We start from the raw sequence: 22998 nt of genomic DNA on the forward strand, positions 1-22998 counted from the left end.
ATGTTCTCCACGTAGCAAGCTTCTCTTAAATATTTCTCAACAAATCATGCTTTGTTAGTTCGGAGTTGGAAGATGGTTCGGAGTTGTTTGTTGGAAAATAGTTCGGAGGACTTCTATAGTTTTTTTTATACATGCATACAAGTTTTTAAAGCATCATTTTAAAAGTACCAAACACTGGTCAGTAGCGGAGTGGCACGACACGGCCGGTCTCTTTATGCTCACATTTAATTGGCAAATTGGTTTCTTGTCGTTCTTCTTGTCTCTAGTTTTGTTTCTATTTCTGGTGGTAGGCTGAGAAATAAAACACGCGTGTGTCGTCGGTTGTGTGTCCGACATACAGGGTCGCTCGGTTCAGACACATCGGTTATACTTATTTTATACCTCGCAGGATGCACTCCGGTTAGCATAACGACGCGTGCGATTATTGTTATATTAGCTATATTACGAAGACTTCCTACCATAAAAAAAACTCATGAGTCAGAAAAAATAGTCGCTTTTCGTTGTATTCTACAGTTCTTTGAATGTCGTGCATAGAAACAAGGTGAAAGCTCACGTTCCGTTATACAATTAATAGCTCTTCAGGATCGGTCATAGATCGAGGACCCATATTCTGTACAGCGCTGCAGCGATGGCTTCTCATCTGGCGCTGTTAAACGCGTATGGGTATATATGTATATGTGCAGGTATGTGTGTGTGCATGTATGCATGTATACATGCGTCTTTTCATATGTATGTTTACAGGCATGCACACATGTGTGTATATATGTGCATACACTGGATATTTGAAAGTAGATCGCGATCGGTGGTCCGACGAAACTTTGCCTTAGAGGTTGGAGGTAGGTTCAGCCCGAGGTGGCTATGACTCGATATGAGGATAGACTAAGTTGTGGTTTTATTTGAAAGTGCACATTAAAAATACTCTTGACTTGTGTTCCTACTACCCAATTCTCAAACGAATATTTATAGCAGACTAGCTCGCGCTTTTAGCAATACTCCTACGGCCGGCTGTTTGGAGTTCAAATTGCTGTAGTTTAGGGAAAAACTAAATCACTCTTGATGGCCGGCTATCCAGAGTTTAAATACAAGAAAAATCATAACTAAATATCTTTTTGCTCTGAGTATACGTGTACTCGGAGATTAACCATCCCACCGCATAAAACATATTCATTTTGTGGTCGCATTGCCTGCTTGTGGCGAATCCTAGACCTGTACCTGTCCTTCAATCCAACTCCGTAATATCTATGGAAGCGTCGCTGAGTCGGGGGCCTTCCTTAAGTAGGTATTACATCAACATTTCCTACCCTATCCTAAGTATCGGTGAAGATGGTCGTGGCCGGCAATAACGATTCTCATGCTATTGGTTTACTGAACTCATAAGAGATAAAGTTCATTCCCGATCATTTATCTCACAAGCAAGATGAGTTGAGCTACCTATAGGCAACATGATAATCGTTAGTATGCAATCTACGAATAGCACCGTGCTTCGCAACGCAACGCAACGCAACGCAACGCAAGATTTTGAAAAAATCGATGTAAATTGCGTCCACCTGATGACGCTTCTCGATGGCGGCAAACAACTTAGAAGTGTGTGCTATCAGGTTAGGAAGTTGTTGATCGTTTTGTGACAAACCCGTGTTGATATTCCGAGATAATGTAGGATGCAGCTGCATACGTGACGTTGTAGACCAGCTTTTCGAGAACTTTGGAGAGAAAGTTTAATAATGTGATACCTCAGATATTCACTAGACAACACGTTCCATGGCGACATGACCGGGAACTCTAGTGATATGGGGCAACTCTATTCTAGTGTTTGAACCGTACACTGAAAATTAAGCATCAGATTCACGGTCTGCGCTATCATTCAAGAATACACGCAAATATGCGAATGACCACACGGTTGTAAAATCGAATTTATACACGCAAAGCTTCATACAAACTCCCACGTAATCGACCACGTTAACGCACAAACGCTCAAGCCCCTCGCGATGATACAAGCGACCGTGAAAGCCCTATGCCCGCACATATCTGAACCGTACAATGAATACCGCATTCAGAATCACGGCCCGCTGCAATCGGCCTTAAGCAGTGTTTTAATGGGAGACATTTGACGTCTCGTCTGCAATTGTAGTGAGTGATTCTAACTGGGAGCCCTTCCGAGACCCTAGCTCTACAGCACCAGTAGGACAACTCTCGAAAAAAGGCTAACATGCTTTAGATTATCCAAACATTCTGTCCTCGGTGCGGAGTTACAACTTGACCAAGGGCTCCTGTTTTTATTCGCCTCCAACGACATGGGAGTAGGAACCCAGTGGATCAATTCTTGGCTGATATACTTCAACTCGCCGGATGTCACACGGTCTCTCCTATAATAGGATTCAAGTAAGGCATGGGAAATGTCTTCCGTAGCTAACCAATCTCCAACTGGAATTAAAAGAGAAAAATATAACCTTGGCGGGTTAAAGCCTGATATGAACAAGCAAATTGTTCTGAATGACACGACCTGACAGTTTATGAAACATTTCGAAAAAATGATTGTCGATGTTGCTATGAAGTTTAATATCGCTGTATAGCATTCTCCACACAATCCTTTATTTTTCTGCCTCATATTTAGCTTATCAATTGTTTGCTAAAAGCGTTTCCGGGGAATCAAAAATTATTAGAAACATCTATCAACACTAAAAGCTATCAGCTTCCAAAGGAAACAATACCCTTTCACGAAAAAAAAACTGCTTGATAAATAATTTTAAATTCCACCCAATCATCGGGACACAGTCAAACCCCTTTCATCAAACCCATCAAAAGCAGATTATGTCTAAGGATCCCCTTCGGAAGTGCCACCTCAGCGATGGATTTCCAGCCCAGCAAAACTCCCGCGCGAGTCCCGTTTCATTCCAGAGGGTAACCGAACGAAGTAGGCGCTGATAAGCATAATAAAGCAATCATTAATACTAATTTGTGCCTTTTTTCGGGCAGTTGTTTTTTTCCGGTTGTACACTTCAAAACCAACACCTCGGGTTCCCTGGCCGATAAAATTAGGAAAAAATTAAGGACCAGAACGCGGACGTGCTCGCCAGGAAAGAAAAACGAACCCACCGCCGCTATCCGCCATCAGGAGAGAGCAGGAACAGTCAGGAAATCGCGGTAATCAGAATCAGAACGTACACAGAAGGTCTTCCGGATCCTTGCTCGGGTGCAAAAGAAGTGGTGACAAGTGGTGGCGGGGAAGGTACAATTATTTATACAAATTGAGTTATTTGTCACGAGTTTTTTTTCTCTCTCTCTCTCTCCGAAGGACACTGGTTCTTAGATTTCGCCCGTCGTCGTCGTAAAGAGACGAAAAGGACGTCATCCAAGCGATAAGGATTTTCGACGGAGGCTTAGAAAAACCGACGAAACGCACAGGAGAAAGGGCAGTTTAATCCAATTTTCTGTTTCTTGAAATTATTGTATTATTTAATTTGTTTTTATACTTCCTTGTTGGAAGTTTTTTTTGTTGTTGTCGGTGCTAGCCCTTCCATGCACAGTCGTTGTCCATTTTCTTGTTGTTTTGTTGGAAGGTTGGGAAAAAGGGTTGAATGCATATTCATTTGAGGGTTGTGTTTCTGCTGCCGATTTGAGCTGTTTTGGACTGATCCGGTGTGGCTGAAGGCTGGAGCGAGGGAGAGAGTGAAGACTGATGTTGATGATGTGATAAAAGAAGGAATTAATTTTGCTTTTCTTGGCTGGGCTCGTAAACAGTGACAATAATCACTGCCCAATAGTTCTGAGGAGCCGGATTTAATTGGAGGAAATATTTCTTTGCCCTTTATTGCCGGCCGAAGATGTTGGTTCCGAGAAGGGACTGGCCGAGAGCACAGATAAAGAAAAAGACGGATAGGCACTTGCAGAAGAAAATTAGTTATCGTTGCGACTTCGTCTCATCAGAATACGACTCTAACTTAGTGACAGGACTAAGCTAGCGCTGCATTGACGCTAGCTCCAAAGATGGAGACACGATTTGTGTTCCTGAGCAAACACCTAGTTAAGTGAGATGTCCCACAATTCGGTCCGGTCAATCCTTTGCTAACTTAGTCCTGTCACTAAGTTAGTGACGGATTCTGATGAGACGACAAATGCTACGTGGCTTCGTTGAATACACAACGAATCAATCCCTACATCTTAACATCGCATCTGTGCTTCTTCCACTTCCACCCATCTTTTCCAAATCTGCTAAACTCTTCAGAATCATCTTCTGCACCAGTTCGAGATACGAAGGATTTTAATTTTACCAAAATAAAGTAAAATATTTCAGCACACACCCGAAGCGATTTTGGTCAAATTTGGACGACGGCTCCGGTCAGCGGACCGGAATCATCCCATCTCATCATCGCACCGTTAGGAACCCAGCCGGAAACTTGCTCTTGGGTGTGACAAATAAGCAGATGCAGCCGGTGGTGTTCCACCTCCCGCGCTCGTATTTGAAAATTACACTCCAAGCAGCTCCGGTCAACAGAGGGAAAGGAATTTTAATCAAAATATGTTACTATTAAAATGTTCTCATTTGGGATAAGGAAGCTCGGCCATCATGCTAAGACGCTGAGGCTGTCCGGATGTCCACTTTCTTCTTATGGCGATGACCATCCCATATATCCGTCCCCTTTATGGCCTGACTGGCTGGCTGACTGGCTGGCAGTCAAATAACTAGGTCCGGATCGTTGTCCCAAAATCCTATTAAGATCACTTGCTACACAATCGAGAAGGCGTTCATCGGTTTTCGAGTGTTTTAATTTCCCTACTTCGATATGGAAGATAAGATAATAATCAGTTCACTTTCATGGTTTGCCTGACTTGTTCTAGCGGCCTTTCGCTGGTCCTTCGAATAGATAGGTCTCTACTGGCAGAGTTTAATGAAATTCCTATCTGTATCTTATATTAGCATCCGGGATGAGGATGACCGACCGACCGACCGACGGACCGACCGCTACCGCCCGAAGCACTGGCTGGCTGGCGAAACAAACATTAACGGGGAAATTATTCAGGAATAATTGCTGCTATTACTGCTGGTAATGAGAGCTGTTGTTGGCAGTGAGCAGTTTGTCACAGAGGATAAACTTTGCTTTTCTAATTGAAGAACTGGGGCTGTTACTTGGTCAACACTACCGTTCCCGATGTTGTATGGGGAGTTAATTTGAAATTCGAGGATACAATTGCGTCTGGCATATGATGTTGTATTAATAAAAAAAATGCACCGCAACGACTCAATGGTATTCCGCAGCAGAGTCCGATGCAACTTACTCTTTAAAGTAAGATAAGTTATTTTTAACTTTTTTGATCAGAATCTGTAATAGTTATTGTATAATAAGTTAATAAGCTGTTAATTCAACTGTTTTAAAAAAAATAGATGGGTGGACTAATAATCGTCATGCACTGGAACAACTTGATGAAGGCGGAAATGGAGCTTAGGCTTACAAAAGTTTACCAGTTCCATCATACCAGCCACACAATATTGATTGCGTTCAATAAATTGGCCCTTGTAAGAATCAACCTAAACAGGTCATTGAGTTGAATGACTTACGAATATAAGTCGCTGTATGTATTGCTATAAGGTGCGAGGTGCGAGTACACAATCTTGCGTTGCGTACTCGCGAGATAACCATTAAGATTACATCGGGGAAGTGGAAAATACATGGGGAAATTGCTTTCCAGAAACTTATTTTAGTTTCCTATCAGACATTGCAGTAAAAAATCAAATTTAATTCTATTACAGAAAGCACATAATCGCGGAGATTCCTGCTAAGAATACAGCACAATATCTACCTAACGAGTGAGATTGTTCCAATCTCATTTCACGACAGTAGACACCAGCAGCAGCACGTCCCTCTATCAGAGAACCGAGACCACTTGCGTTTGTTGTTGTTGCAAGAGTTTCAAGATTGTGGATCTAGGAGGTATGACGTTTCTCCTGGGAACTCAACATGGAGAACAGCAAAGTCCGCATGATTAATGACTTCGTTTAATAAAAGAAGAGTGATTTCCTGTCTGAGCAATATCAAATTCTTGTATATTGCCGTGAATACCCGTCCGGACATGACGACCTCGACTTCCATTCTCGGACGGCGGGTCATCAAACCGAAAACAGCTAATTGGAACGAAACGAAGCATACTTACTACTTCAAAGGTACGGCAGATCGCGAACTGTACCTGGGTAGCAGCCTTCCACTGTAGTGCTTCGTGGACGTAGACTAGGCTGGTGAAGTCGACAACAGAAAGTCCAATACTGACTACATTTTCACATTCGGCGGTGAAATAGCTGGTTTGAGAAGCAGGAAACAGACGTGCATGTAACCATCTCGCCAGTGGAGCCCTTACAAGAGCTGCAACTGGCTGCGGTGACTGGAAGACGCCTTGTATGGCGTCGGATGTTGTCAATTGTGCTGTATCGCATTTACGACGGTGGACAGGATCTCTCGGAAGTCATGTTTACAGATATCTGTAGTTTCGTTGATTATTTTAGGAGAGGAAACTATGGGTAGCCAGGTTCTGACCAATGAGCAGGATACGGTGAAGGACTTGATCGAATTCTTGCAAAGACGGATTTGAATTTTTGCAGCTAACTAGATCCGTTGAACCTAAGGTTGTTGTATCGAAACCACATAATAAGTGATGCATTGTATTGTGGAGAGTGGCGAGCGGAAGGGGAAAATAAAGGACTTCGACAAGGACCCTTTTGTGGAAGTACTTTGTGCTGACAGCCTCGCTCTAATTCGGAATGCTGATGAGCTGTCGGAAACATTAGCGAGCGCGTGTGACGTAACAATTCCGAGGAGTCGAGGAGCTGCCGGCGTCCGGTGCTGCCATCCTGAAAGCCAGAAGACGTGTTCAGAAAGCAAGCTTTGAGGCAGCCAGAGAAGAGTGTAAGGTGACATTCCGGGCGGCTAGGGCTGCTTTTACACGCGAGATAGTGCTTAGTAATTCCACCTGCTACAACGAGCCGTGCAGAGAAGTAGACGCCACCCACCTGTGTCGTGATGGCCAAGATCAAGGCGGCAGCTGAAATGTGCGCTGTAAAATTGAAAATTATCTCGGAGGGTCTTTTCCAGAAAGCACGATTCAATCGCATGGCCGCCTACACCGTACGTTTATGTGGACGGTGGAAATGCTGGTGGTCCTTATAGTGGTAAAATGGCGGAAAGCGAAGAAAGCTTCCGGTCCGGAAGGTATCCTCAATGTGGCACAGAAGACCGCAATCCTGGCGTTTCCGGACATGTTCATGATAGCTCTACAGAAATGCGTGGACGATTTCCGTCTATTTCCCGGATAGATGGAAGATCCTGAAGCTGATATTGCTGCCAAAACCAGGGAAACCACCAGGAGATCCAGCATCGTATCGGCCTATATGTCTGCTGGATACTCGAGGCAAAACTTCCGGAAAGGGTCATCCTCAACAGGCTGACGGCCTACGCTGAAATTGAGAACAGGCTATCGCAGAAGCACTTCGGAATCCGAGAAGGAATATCGACGGTGAAGCCATCCGTACAGTCATCGCGAGCGCGACGAACGCATTGAAGCGAAAGATAAGGGGTAATCGCTACTGCGCCGTGGTGACTATCGACGTGAAGAACGCGTTCAACAACGCCAGCTGGGTGGCTATCGTTTTAGCGTTGCACAGAATATGGGTTCCGGACTATCTGTGCAAGGTTCTGAAAAGATACTTTCCGAATCGAATACTGGTCTACGAAACGAACATGGGGCAGAAGTGGATTAGGGTCATGGCGGGAGTACCTCGGGAACTAGAACTGCCCAGGGGAGTCGAGATCGTCGGCTTTGCAGATGTTGTTGTCCTGAAGATAACCGGCAAGACGACCAGACAATCGGTTAAATTACAACAACCATGTCAACTATATATTTGAGAAGCTTGCGAGAAACACTAACGTATTGGCACTACTGTATTCTCAATACCGAGGTATGACGTACCGGCCTGGGTTGCTGCGCTGAACCGGACAAAGTTGACAAGCACGTTTCGCCTGATGGCTGTTCTTGTCGTGAGCTCGTACAGAGTGATATCTTCAGAGGTGGCATCCCTAGTTGCAATTTAGGTTTTAAAGGCAGTTTTATAGACACTCATAAAACTTAAATTGCACTTGTAGCGTGCTATAAAACTTCAATTGTTACTTGGGATCCGTCATTTGCCGGGGAGATTCCCATCTGTATCACTCAAGGTGAGGAAGTGAAATGCTACCAGTGGAGAACTACACGAAATGCAAGAAGACTGGTCCGAGCAGACTCATTGGCTAAATGGCAGCAAGAGTGGGACAACGCGAAGAAAGGCAGGTAGACCCACCGACTCATCCCAAATGTGTCGGCTTGGGTGCATAGGAAGCATGGAGAGGTGAACTTCCATTTGATGCAGTTTTTGTCCGGACACGGATGCTTCCGGAAGTACTTGTATCGGTTTGGACATGCTTCGTCACGCTTTTGCCCGGAGTGTACGAACGTGCAGGAGACACCGGAACACGTGGTATTCGAATGCCCTAGATTCGAAGAAGTTCGTAGGGGGTATACATGGCATGACAGTTGACAATATCGTCGAGGAGATGTGCCACGACGCAGGCATGGGAAAATTCGTTCACTCGCGCGACTGTTGCTAACTGTGGATCACAAAGTAGTCAAAATTTTGTGCTCACTAATAACCATAATCAACGCATGAAGGGAGAAGTCTAATAACTTCAGAGCAGGTCACTAGATGGGCAAACTGCGAATCAAAAGTGAAGCTTAAAAAAATAAAGGCAGCGTCAATTCTTCGCTCGTGAATGTAGCTTCACGTAGCTTCGCGAAGCTCACAAAGGTTTCTTCATGCATGATTAAAACATAGTACCTATTTTTGCACAGGATTTTTTGCTGACAGATCGCGTTATGGGTAGTTTTGTGATACACTACTAGCAATTTGATCTACTGAAGTTCCTTGCGGCCTATTTGTTAGCAGTGCATTGTTGCAAATTTTTAAAACCATTGATTATCAGCTAGTTTTAAAATGGTATATGGTTTTCCAAGTATTAATTATATTGTGCGAATATGAAAATGAAATAAAACTGTATAATGAAAATCCTATGCAAACCGCGAACCGCTCGAGAAGAGCTTCGCGAACGACGCCATCCGCGTTGGGGAAGGAAAGAATTAAAACACAATTGATGTGCTTCTTCGTTGGTTGTTATAGCTTTGAATCGCATGTGTCCGTAACGACAGGTTGCTAGGTATCATTTGCGAAGCTAACAGAATGCATCACAACTGAAGAAAGCTTGCTTGCGAAGCGCGAACGATCGGTTCACGATGCAATTTTTCCCATGCTTGCCACGACGGGCATACCTGGGACGCTGTCAACAGAGCGGTTACGAGCATACTCTCCGAGCTGCAGAGGAAGTGGCGAAGGGACCAACAAGAAGTCACAAATCCGGTTTCAAGAGAAATTCCACCGCCGGAGAACGCTCCGACGGTGTAGACACCGCCGGGGACCAGTTGAGTAATACGCGACGTAGCACCGGGTTTGGGTCGTCGGGGCGCCAGTGAATCGGACGTCGAACTTCACCGGAATCGCCGGACCGACCTCGACACCCTACCGGATAGCTCGTGAGTAGGCTAGATCCACCGCCGGGGACTAGATCGAGTAGTTCGCGAACAAGTAAGGGCGGGAGCTGAATGGCTAATCGGGACAGTAGAACGAAATGAAACGAGGGGGAACCAAAGGGCTTAAATGAGTTGCGGTGATAAATGGCACCGGACATGGAGCCAAAGGGCTCAAGAAGTTGTGGTGATAAAACCAAGGAATCGGGTATCAGCTGCCGTCGACGGTAAAACATGATGATGTGTTATGTTCTATCAATGACCATGCGGTAGACTTGGGTGCAGCGCCCAACTCCTATTTAGCAGAAGGCAAAAGACTCTTCACATTTCCTTCCCATCATGTCCAGAATACCTATCCGTCTTTCAATTCCATTGCTTTCGTTTCTCTTAGTCTCAAATTTGCCGAAAATAGACAACAAAATCGATACACTTTCAGTAATAGTATGAAAGTGAAATTCGGTCTACGATAAGTCTGCTCGCATTCACTGGTAATGCCTTGAACTAATGGTGGCTTCCTACTACATACATACATTATTGGCCCTGAACATTCCAGACTTCAAAAATTGGAATGTAAATCCTACAATCAATTGCGATAAATAACTCAATGTAGAAACCCTAACAACTTCTTCGAAAATGTTCCGAGGTTTCGGAATTGGATTGAGTAACCCGCTTCAAAATACATTTCACTGAGATTTTTTCCACTAACCAACGAAGAGGAGTTCCCTGAATACACAGATTATGTGTCTTCAACAAAGTTGTTTCTAATATCATTCTCAATAACTTTACTGAAGACAACAATCCTCTAAATAATGTGGATGCACTAGAATAACTTTTAGGAGGATTAATCATCAAAAATTTTCAAAATCTCGAACAGGTCATGAACAGGTTGGAAACACGCAGGCATGACACGAAGGTGGATGAGAGCTAATCCGGGCTGAATCATGGCAAAGTGTACGTGAACGGTGCTGAAGTAAAGGGCGAACACGAAATTATTGCGACACCGAAAATGTCATGCCAATTTTCTTATAATGTTTAAAATCAAATCAAAATTTTAGGGTATTTTTATACATATATTTACTTCGAAAATCAAAAGAAAAGTTAATCGATGGAGCCTTGAGTGTAACATTGAACGCATTTTCGCTTGATGCCCTCCATCAAAGTCTTTACAGTGTCATCCGGTACCAGTTTCTCAGTTTTTTCCATTTTCTTCTTCTTGCTCTTCCGAAGTTCCCGCTTCATCATTGCCCAGTACTGCTCCGCCGGGCGCAGCTCCGGACAGTTTGACGGACTCATGTCCTTTGGAACAAAATGGACGGAATTGGCCTCATACCCCTCCAGGACACTTTTAGAATAGTGGCATGATGCCAAATCTGGCCAAAATAGCGGAGCTTTGTCGTGCTGCTGCAAGAACGGCAAAAGGCGCTTCTCGAGGCACTCAGATTTGTAGATCTCGCCATCTACTGTGCCCTTTGTCACGAAAGGCTCACTCCTCAGTCCGCAAGAGCAGATGGCCTGCCAAATAAGATATTTGGAGGCGAACTTCGACATTTTCTTCTTCTTAAATTTGTCGTCCACATAGAACTTGCTCTTGCCTTTGAAAAACTCCAAACCCGGAATTTGCTTAAAATCGGCTTTTATATACGTTTCGTCGTCCATCACACAGCAGCCATATTTTGTCAGCATCTTCTCGTAGAGCTTCCGTGCCCGAGTTTTAGCCGTCGATTGTTGCCGCTCATCGCGGTTTGGGATGTTCTGTACCTTGTATGTATGTAGTCCAGCTCTCTTCTTTGCATTCTGGACGTAGCTCTGCGACATGCCGATCTTTTTAGCCAAATCACGGCTTGAGACGTTGGGATTTGCTTTTATCATCCGCTTCACCTTTCCCTCCGTCTTTTTGTTCTCCGGTCCCGGTTTTCTTCCAGCTCCTTTTCTGTGGTCCAACGTCAACCGCTCCTGGAACCGCTTCAACACTCTGGAGACGGTTGAATGGTGAATGTTCAACATTTTTCCCAACTGCCGGCGTGACAGGTCAGGAAATTCCAGGTGTTTGGAAAGAATTTGTTCTCTCGACTCGCGTTGGTTCACTTCCATTTTCGTTGAATCGAAAAACACGACTTCGAGTTTGACAGCATGTAAACAATACACATCAATGAGAAAGTGTGCAAAATTTGGTTGATTTTTACCCAATGGTAAAAAAGTTATGCCCTGTTGAATGTGTCGCAATAATTTCGTGTTCGCACTTTATAGCGTTGACTGTCGATCCACAGAAGAAAATTGCCACACTACGAGCGAACCGTGTTGCTATTATTTGTACTGTATGTCTCGTAAGACCAGTTATTCGGGAAGTGGTACAATTACTAAGAGTCCAGATGGAGCTCAAATTGATATAAGTCTACATTTTGCAGTTTCGTCACGCCAGGCACAGTGTGCTGATTATGTTCAAGAATTCAAGAAGGATTTTTTCGGTTTTTTTTTTCACCGGTTGAGTCATAGGAACACTTGGGGTTTTTGATGTCCCAGGAAGTGCTGGAAGCTCCTTTACTGAACTCAGATATCAGAGACCAGGAGTTACTTGCTTCGATTTTGCAACATGACTTCCTTGAGAAATTATTTTTGGAGGACCTTGAAGAGATACTGTTTGGCCTTTACAACGAAGTCTAGGAGAGTAAATGTTCCTCCTTTTTCTGTTGCTTCTAGCGCAGCAGAAGATGTTCTCTCCTGGGTTTCGTCACAGTCGCCTTCATCAGTAAAGGAGTTAGTTAAGATGATCGTAGGGTCCGATGGCATTTCTACAAAAGGTCACTTAGAGCGTTCCTGAAGGGAATACTTAATTTCCTCCTCGCACTGTTTGTACGCGGGACATCTCGGAAGATCATGCAGATTTCCCTCAAAGTAGAGACACTTTTGCAACATCCCTTTCACAGGAATCATCCACATGATTCCCACTGCATTTCCCACAATGAATCTTATTGCTGCAATTGGAGGATATGTATTCCGATTGTTTAAAATTTGTACAGCTCATGACTCGCGGCACAAAAAGACGAACCTTGTCAAAGAGGAGGTAGTTGGGTAGAGCAGACCCGGCGTAGATCACTTCGTAAGAATCTGAATTGACATTTGAATTGACTCTTTAAGTCAGCTACGACTGATGTTGAATGCAAACATTTGCTCTGCAGTATCTTCACTGGTAGGAGCATGGAGTCTTTAAGACAACCGATCCCATGTCAGCAGATCCGCACAATTCAAACTCGAATCGAAAACGACCCCACATACTTCAACTCGATTTGCTGGTACATATACTCTGTACTCCTTCATAAAGGGCCCGTAGCCAGTAATATCATTTGCCCGATGTAAACTATTCACCACCACTAGAAGCTAATCAGGGCGAATTTTCTGTAACGACCGAATATCACTCCCTCAGAACTCTATAAATCTGCAATAAATTCAAACACTTTTTGTCTTTAGCTCGGAAGAAGATCATGCAAGGCTCGCTGGCCGAGCATATACCTTGGGCCGGCGAGTGGATTTGGTTTCGATATCCGTCTAACCTTGAGGAGAGCCATTGTCAGGGTAATTCATTTTACATTGGGCCTATTGCCCAATGCCAGAATCAAGAAAATATAATAGCGGTACTTATCTTTTATTTATAACGGTATCCAAGCATCTCACAAGATGAGACACACTGCCACTGCCCTCCTGGTTGCACAAATGCTAACGCATACGCACATAAGCGGAAGAAAATTCCAAAACCTCGAAGAGGCAGAGAAGCCCTTAGGATTATCTTGAAAGCGGATTAGATATGTTTGCTTTACTGCACAACACTGCACGAACTGAAAAAAAAAACGTCTGCGCGCTCTGAGAGTCACTGTGCGAATGAAATGGATTTAACTTTATTGAATAAATAAATAAATAAAAGATTCGTCATCAACGACTCCGACATAGCGTTTAAAATCAAACACATTCGACTCGGTTGTACCCTATCATATCTTTCGGATCAAATTATCATCCGCTAAGTATTCCGAAGATTTGGCAGAAATATTCAGCTGTGACAGATGTCTTGAAAGTTCGTGCTGATAAGCTTAGAATCGTGATATTCTACCTAAAGCAAGCAAATGACGCTACTGGCGACAAGCCTTTTGCGAAGCACTACCGCGTCTACATGCCCGCTCACTAAGTTCAAATCGATGGTGTAGTCATCGATTCGAACATGTCATATGTGGATCTACTGAAGCACGGGGATAACTATTCCAAGGACCGTATTGTTTCAGTAAGCGATGATTTTGAATGACAATCAACAAAGAAATACACATCGGAACAACCGACAAAGATCTTGTGCGAAGAAAAAAGGACTACGATTGAAGACGGAACTGCTTCACGGAGTTCGACTGAATTCTACACGATTTTTTTAGTTTTTCAATTTTTCAACTCAGTTCATTTATTTTTTATTTCATTGAAATTAATTTTTTTATTTTCCATTATTTTAATTTTTTTAATAAAAATTTGATAATTTAAAGATTTATTAAATTTTTGAAAATTCCAATTTTTTAATTTTCATTTGTTGACTCATTAATTTATTAATTTTTTTATCTTCTAGTTTAGAATTTGTTTACTTCTTTTAATTTGACTTATAATTTCTTATTTTTTTAATCTTTTCATTAATTTTTTTATTTTTTTTATTCTTGAACGTTCTATATATTCCGTTCCTTATTTTTTTTTAATTTGTTGTATTTTAATTTGTTTATTCCGGATTCTCGAATGTAAGTTTTTAATTTTCAAATCTTCAAATTTTAAAATTTTACGCATTTGATATTTTGAAAGCTTGAAAATTAAAGAGCTTTCAAATTTAAAAATTTCAAAATCTTGACATTTTTCAATATTAGGATTTTGAATCGCTTAAGCTTTCAAATTTTTGAACATTTAAATTTTTTATTTGAATTTTTTATTTTTTTTTAGTTTCATCGTTTAGATATTTAGATTTTTTTATTTCCTGAATTTAAAAATATTTCAATTTTAAAATTCCAAGATTTTTAAAATAAGTTATTTAATTGTGATATTTTAAAATATTGAAATTTTGGCATCTTTCAATTTTTAAATTCTTAATATTAAATTATTTTTATAATTTCTTGAATTTTTAGATTCTTAAATCTATAAATTTTTAAATTTTAATATTTTCAATTTGCAAATTTTTTACATTAAATACTTTTTAAATCGTTAGACTCACTCCTTCATAGATACATTTCATGAGGTTTCAGGTAATTGTTCGAAGCGGCGTCCTGGCCGCCATGGGACGGTCTCGGCTCGAGACGCGCGCCCCAGGTAGAAACCTTTTTATGGCATTTTTCAGAATGCTTCGCGTTGCACTGTACATTAGGGTGGAACAAAAATTAGATTCCAGCTCCGTGCAATTTTTTAGGTGCCATTTTGGTCCCAGAACAACTGTGCAATTTCTTAGCTTTATCCCTGAAACTATATTTTTGCGCCCACTGTTTAAAGTTTACATGGGACTTTGTATGGGAGAATTACCTTTCACAAAATGATTCCTCCAGGAGTCGCCCGTTATTTCCTGAAAATAAATCGTTATGTGGCTTTTATAGGAAATTTAACAAAGAAACAAAGTCTCGAAAACCACGAAACAATCTGACGCTTGAGAAAAAAGTTATTAAGCAAAAACCGATTGATGCTCTGACGATTGATAAAATATTCATTTTTTCTAGCACCACTGCTTTTGGTTCCCCAATTATGCGCAATTTTGTTTTAATTTTCTCTCATTGCTTCTAAATCATTTATCTATACTGTTTGGCCACTTCTGAAGAGTTTCGAGGGATAAATTGAGGCTTCTTTTGTACATAATAAGAGAAAGTTAAAAATTTTGTATATAATTCGACCATCAGCAGCAGTGATGCGATGAATCGGTTTTTACTTAATAACTTATATAAATTCCTACTTGATTTCCAACTTGACCTTGAACGAATTCTCCGACATTTTGTCACTGAAATCCGCTCCAAGAATTCGATGATGACGTTAATTATTTCTGAGCTGTTAAATTTGAAGCTACATAACCACGACAAAAGATGTGCAATATAGTTGCTTTGAACAAATTTGGATCCTCCAGACAAGCCCAGTTTTTTTATAAAAACAAAAACAAATTTTCTGAAAAATCTTTTGGCCTCCCTGCGCTAACACTAATGTGTGAAGTATTGCCACTCTTGAATATTCATAAAGTTCAAACATCACAAAATTTTTTTTTCGTATGGCGATTTGTGTGTCGGTTTGACTACATTTGACAAACAGTGTACCGCTCCATCAAATTTGTTTTTTTATGTTCAGAGATGCCATATATCTTTTTCAAATATCTGCAATAATAATTTTAAAAGTCTGGGAAGAACAAAAAATGTCAGGAAAACTATTCTTGACAAAAATTAATTATCGATGATGTGTTATTTTGCATTTATTATAGCCCAAGATAAGAAGAGAGAAATAGCTTATGTAGGAAAAACGTAAAGTAGATTTGAAACTAGTGTAACCAGAAGCCTTTTTTTTCAAAAATCTGTAAATATCTGCAACCAAACTAAATAATCTGTAAATATCTGCGTCATCGCAAAAAAAACTGCAGTTAAAATTAAGTCTGCGAATTTGCAGACATGTCTGCAAATCTGGCATCTCTGCTTATGTTTGCCAAACAATGTTATGCGTAACGTCCGGTAACATCAATGCAAATATTTCTCGACAAACATGTCAAATGGTCCTAAGTGCAAATGAGATCCTCTCTTTGTTTACTTTCTCTTTCGATTATTACGGCGTCAGCATAAAACTTTTTAATATTGTTTCAGGATATATCGAAAAACGCTGATTTCGACTAGCATATTATTCTAAGAGTTAATGAACAAACGTGTAAACGGACGAGCTATTAGCGAAAGAGAAAGTAAACAAAGAGAAACTGTCATTTTCACTTAGGACCATTTGACATGTTTGGCTAGATTTGCTGAAATAGGTTTGTCAAACATTTGATCTCGTGTACTGGCCTTGCCAAACCTGTTGGTCAAACACGTTTATTTGGTCAAGTGTTGCTTCATCAAATATTTGACGTTACGACAAACAGTGTAATGGTAGTTTAAGTCGGTCTATCAGATACTGCTGAGACGAAGGCGAAACACAAATCCATGACTTACAAATGTTAAACGTATTGCGTCTTTTATATAAGAAATGGATAAGGACCTGCCGCAAAACCGATGCACCGCTGCAACGTGATGTGCTGTTATGCGCCCGAATGTAGGTTGCTCGGAATACGCCAACAACAGTGTTATTTTTAAAAGCTGTAAATTTTTTTAAGAATTTTTAATTCCTACCTTTTCAAGTGGTATATTTGAACGTTTTAATATTTCGCAAACGTATTTCAATTACCAATGATAAAATGCTACAGATTTTTTCATGATCCAGTTCGAATCGGCGTAACAAAAACTACAACCGGTGGGCTGTTCCTGCTACAAAACTAATCCCATCTCATCCTGCCGATGTCCGAGAAAAGACAGGAACTGCTGCTTCTGACACAGTAAGTTTCTCTTTTGCTTCGCTGAATATTACAACCATTTCATCAAACCTAAAAGCAAGAGGGGGAGGACCAGCACAGAGACTTCACAGTGATTAGAGCCTACACAACCTAGTCTCGGAGTCGGAGTATAGTATAGGTACTTAGCTGAAAGACATCTGCTGATGTCTTCCTGCCAGGGTCTTCTTCCGTGACCGTATTTATCTCTGTTCGGTGTACGGTCCACTCCTCGCTGCATATGCACACTGTGGGATTTATAGTGACAAACTTGTTCTCGTTGACGCCTCCTGACTGCTACCGACCGACCGACGACGATGACCATAACCTCAACCATAACCTGCACGAAATATGGGCTCCATGGGACGAGTGCTGGTGCCCCTAGAGCGGAAGGAGAAGCCGAAAGTTAAATGCTATTATCAGAGTTAAAGTTCGGTGCAAATTTTGCGGAACCTGCAGCTGGAAACTGTTCCTACTTTCCGTCCACCTTCCCCGGCCGCCTGCCGCACTCAATAATGAACGTCCACCAGAAATGCACCCACAATCCGGAGATGAAAATTACAGTTTTCGACACAAATTAAATATAGATGGAGGCACAGTCCCTACCCTACCCTGTCAAGCACTAACCGTGCGCCACCATCACCAACAGTCAAGTCGAAACAAAACATGTCAGAAAGTTTGCGTTGAAAAGGACAATTTCATTTTTCGCATCAATGAATTTTACATTTTGTGCTCATCCTAGTGCGCCAGGCAGGCAGGCAGGCAGTGCAGTGTGCCACTCTGTTGCTCTCAACCCTCTCCCTCCTTCTTGGCAGGGGCCTGAGCGATTTCGATCGTCCCACAACTCAGAGAGGGTCCAAAAGCGCAGAGGCATAGCAGGCGGAGTCGTGCCAGTTTAGAAAAGTGGTTATCACCATGGTAGGAAATTATTCCAGGAGTTTATTATATAAATAAGATAGATATTTTTATTGCATTCGTCACATCGTCATCATTATTTCGTTTTTTTTTGTGAGGTTGACCGGGTTGAAAAGCCAACCGGAGAGGAAGAACCGGACGGGAACCGAAAACTGACAACTTCAGCGTCGAACAACTGCTAAAATACGCAAAACTAGAGCTTTGGGAAAGTTCCGCTTCTGTTCGGTACACTCGGACTGTTTTTTTTCCTGCTGCTGCCTTGTGGAGAAGTCCTTTGTGTCATTTTTCCGCCCCGTGTGGCTTTGCAATAAAGTTAAAGACAAGTTTCAGATCTAGATGGAAAAATATGTAATTGCCGGAATATCCGGTTTAGGATGTCAAATTGTGGCTCTTTCGATGATATAATTCAAACAAACACATGTCACACGGTTCTGAAATTCCATACAGAAATCTGATTGATGGTTCTAGTTTGTGTAAACGAAAAAAAATTACAGAAATTTGTATAAAAATATTAAATTAAGACACTCTAACCCAAAACATTTGCGTTTCTTGATCAGATCGTACTAGTTATGTATTTTTCCACATTTCTCCTCCCTACGCAATGTATGCAAGTGGAATGAATTACCTAAGTGGAATTGAAGAAGGAACAAGTTGGCACAAATTTCCCCAAGGTAAGCCATTCTTCACCGCAACTGTGATGTCTCCTTCCGTAGCTGTACGGTGGAAGTATCTTCATTTTCTCCGGTAGCCACCACCGAGAACCTGTGCGGTGGAAGCAGCCCTATAGATAAACTGAAATTAACCTTACCCTCTGCTGAGAGGCTGCTGCTTGCTGTGGTCCTGTGCGCCGTTAGCCGACGAGGAAAGATCATGTATCAAACGCCACACCACGGAATCGTCCCAAAGTCCCACAAGTTATCAAAGCACATGAAAGTCTACCGCACAGCAGACGTTTCCCAGTCCGACCTGGCGCGGAACTGCAGGACTTCGATGTTCATATTACCTTAACATGTGCCATCCGTTTCTTGATGTGAATCAGGAGGAAAAAAGCCAAGCCAGAACGAAAAAAAAAATAAACGTCCCACCACAGGAGACAGTTTTCCCCGTGAAACTAATTATTGGTGATTAATTCAATTTTGCCGCCGCTGTTGTTGTAAGCCCGGGGAAGAAAATCTCCCAGGACGGAAGAATTTAAGCGGAAAAATTAGTTGCCTAGCGAGCTATCGGAGCAACAAATTGTCTCAAGGTGAAGGAAAAAGCGGCACTCAAGCGGCCTCCGTGGCGCAATTGGCTAGCGCGTTCGGCTGTTAACCGAAAGGTTGGTGGTTCGAGCCCACCCGGGGGCGGATATTTTTTTTATCAAGCGATTTTAAGCATTTGCTTTAGGAAAATAATGCCAATCACCTGATTGGCTATGAAAAAGTAGGCATTTTCTTCCTCCAAGCAGCTAGCTGACACAAAACTAATCACGATAGACGAAAGTACGCTCCCTTGTTTGCTTCTATGTTTGGGAAAAGTTCTCACTCCTTCGAAGAAACCACAATCTAAAATTGAAAGTGGATGCACCAAAATTCCGGAAGAAACGTGTTCAAAGCATTCCCCTCGGGATAACTGGCCGATATGGCTAGACTAGAAAGTAGCTTTTTCTATTCAGTTCAGAAGCACTCAAAAATTCAACAAGACGAAAGAATGTTGCTGCATGTATTACAAAGTTTTTCTACACTGTGTAAACTATTTTGAAAGAACCCATTCAACGCAGTCCTCGATAGTATAGTGGTCAGTATCCCCGCCTGTCACGCGGGAGACCGGGGTTCAATTCCCCGTCGGGGAGGATGACTTTTTTTTCCCGCTGTTGGTGAATTCGGTGAGTTTTAAGAAGAGTTTTACAGATTTTATAGAAGCTTGGTAGGGGTGTTTTTTCTACTTTGACACGGAACTATGCCCCAGCTTAATGCAGCCATGTGGCTTTCATGTTTTTGCAACAAATAAATAATAGTAACAAGTATATTTGAATTTACCCTTTCGGGAGTCGTCTTATTGGAGTTGCAGAGCAAGGGTCTCGGAAGGGCTTCCCGTTACAATCACGAGACGGGAAATGTCATCCAGTAACAAACTGCTTAAGACCAATTGCGGCGGGCCGTGATTCTGAATGTGATATTCATTGATTTCATGATCGAGCGATCATGGGCGTTGTTAGGTTGTCTTGAGATCACATTTGTACATTTATTAGTCACCGGGGTGTTATGCTTTTTGCGAGATCGCCAACGTAGGTGTGCGTTGATGATCGCGAAGGGCTCGAGCATTTGTATGTTAACGTATTCGTCGCGTGGGCTAGTGTGTATGTAACTTCGCATACATAAATTCAATGTTATAACCGTGTGGCCGTCCGAATAGTCGTGTATATTCTTGAATGATAGCGTGCGGACCGAGACCTGATACTTAATTTTTAGTGTATTGTTTGAAATGCTAGAAGAGAATAAGTTTCCCCATATCGCTCATGTTGCCATGGAACATGCTGTCTAGTGATTACCCAAGTAACCAATAAGCATTATAACGTAGCCTAATATCTGCTTTAGATCCACATATAAAGCTGTCTTAAAGAGCCGTGAAGCCCTAAATACTGATATAATGTCAATTTTGTAAGCCTTATATTGGCAATACTAATGCTATTAAAAAGTTTTTGTTGGCTGTCATTGTCCGCAATGGTTTTGAAACCATTTCTTATGGTTCCTTTCGATATGACGAGCAAAAAGGAAAAAAAATAAAATAAGATGTTCTGTTTAAAAACGTAATTGTCTCTCTTCTAATTTATTGTAATGAATATCCTTAATGGGTTTTCGTTCTCACATAATATGAATGTTTTACGAAAATTACCTTTAGTCAGTCTCGAACTGAGGTACCTTGCCTCGTCCTTCAAGGTAAGTGCGCTGCGCTTGCTCCCTAGACTATATTGCACATGTTCGATTGAAATGAAATATGCCGAATATAATCTTTAAGAAGAGTTGCATAACAAATTAACCCACGGCATTACAATAACATTATATCGGCTTTATATTTGCTTTATAATGACACTAAATGCACTTGTAAAGCTTACATGCTTCAAAGATCCTTGAAGCATGTACGCATTATATCAGCTTTATATACGCATTTAGAGCAAGCGATTATGCTATATGTCGGCTGTGCAGTTATGCATTATTGATGCTAATATAGAGCTTTATTGCATTGTTAATGCTGTAATGAAGTTTCAATGCAACATTAGTGCAAATGTATTACCAATATAGTGCAATGGCTTAATGCTTATGGTTACTTGGGTAGGTAGGGAGATAAATCAGGATATATCTTGGTAGATATTGTGATTTGGCTAAGTACTCACGCGCTTTGTCTTTTCATTTTAGCTCAAAGTTGTCAGGTGTGCGACCTCCAGTAGAAATATGAATCCATTCAAATAGGCATTTTAAAAATTATTCTTCTATAGAGCGTAATGAAAGGATAAGGCCGCGTGGAATATGATAGAGGTCTATTCATCTATAGACAATATGATCTTAGCAATATGTACGAAGTTGCTCGCGATAAATTTCCGAGATTTCGAAACGAACAATTTGAACTCCGAACAGCCGGCCATCGGGAGTAATGCTTCTTATTAACACTTCAATAATCATTTTCAAAGTTTGCAGTACAAAGAAAGCGTACAAATGTATAAAAGATAGCCCAAATAAATGTGAAAAAATTCACTACGAAATTTTAATGACAAGTTGGCATCTCCACTCTCCCTATCAGACACGTTCCCATAATTGGGTTAAATACCAATTGCAAACGACATGTTTATTATGCGTAACAAATATAATAAACACTACGACAAGGGATCCCTCGGTGATCCAGAAGAAGAATGGATGGGAGAACAGCAATACTAGCTAATACCGACTACCATATGAGCGGTGTTAGCTCGAACGAGGGACGTAGAGTACTGCACTGGATGATTTTAAAGAAAGGACCAGGAGTGCGATTTTACGAATTTTTAGCTTTCGATGGCCCTACATTTTCTGACAAAGTGAAGTTCTGGAATATTGAGATTTTTATCACTGGTTAGGAAAGCAAAAGTATCATAAAGCTAGTGTAAGGCCTTCATGAGACCTCAAAAAGTCTCCTTTGGAGGTATTCATAAATGTAGAAACACCACGTAAACGAGAAACACCACGCAAAGGACGATGTCGTGCTCCAGCCGGTACAATACGCGAAGCGGTCGCTTGGAAGAGATGGAGCGTTTGAAGTTCCCAGTCGTCCCAAAGACTGCGGAATTGATCCCGTTCCCCCCGACTCTGTTAAATGTTTGTTTGTGCTCAAGGTGGTGCTTTGCTAGCAGCTCAAATCAGAAGAGCCTTCACTCACTGATTTTGTTAGTGCGCGTGAAATTACGAAAATAAGCTGCGTGTTTTTTTTTCAGAATGAAAGCAGGCCAACGAGGTCGTGAATTATCCAAGCTTAGAAATATCGAACATCATGTGTGTACGTTCCGGCAAACGTCGTCGAGATTGATGGCGTAGTAACAACACTATTCCATTCTCGCTGATCTAAATAGCAGTGTGGTAAATTTTAAAGCCCCACATCTTTCGCAGATCAAAATACAGAAGTGACCATTTAGCGACTAGTTGCTGACACTTGAATTGTGCCGGAATTTTAGTAGAAGATCCATTCCACAGTTGTTTTAGAGGAAATCAGACCTGTTCCAGTCTTGTTCTCCTGCTGTGGTCCATCGCTGCGACCTTTCTATCGAGTTAGAAGACTCGGAACGTCATTGCCTTGGATTTGGAAACTAGGGGCTACTCGTTTATTAGTCGATGGCTTCTTTGAGGTAGATAGCTTGGCGATTGCCATCCCTTTTTGCGTGGGAGTTTCTGGGAGCAGGCAGCACTTCTCTTCCTTTTGTTATCAATAATAGGTGTCCC

At 41.7% G+C, this 22998-nt stretch overlaps 2 non-coding genes across 2 annotated transcripts; both read left to right on the plus strand.

Annotated features, from left to right (window-relative positions):
* Window positions 1-19327: 19327 nt before the first annotated feature.
* Window positions 19328-19401, plus strand: Trnan-guu (transfer RNA asparagine (anticodon GUU)). Its single transcript has one exon. It is a non-coding gene; the product is annotated as a tRNA-Asn (tRNA).
* A 413-nt stretch (window positions 19402-19814) lies between these two features.
* On the plus strand, window positions 19815-19886 carry Trnad-guc (transfer RNA aspartic acid (anticodon GUC)). Its single transcript has one exon. It is a non-coding gene; the product is annotated as a tRNA-Asp (tRNA).
* The last annotated feature ends 3112 nt before the right edge of the window (window positions 19887-22998 follow it).

This window comes from Topomyia yanbarensis, chromosome 1, assembly GCF_030247195.1.
Source record: "Topomyia yanbarensis strain Yona2022 chromosome 1, ASM3024719v1, whole genome shotgun sequence".
NCBI lineage: Eukaryota > Metazoa > Arthropoda > Insecta > Diptera > Culicidae > Topomyia > Topomyia yanbarensis.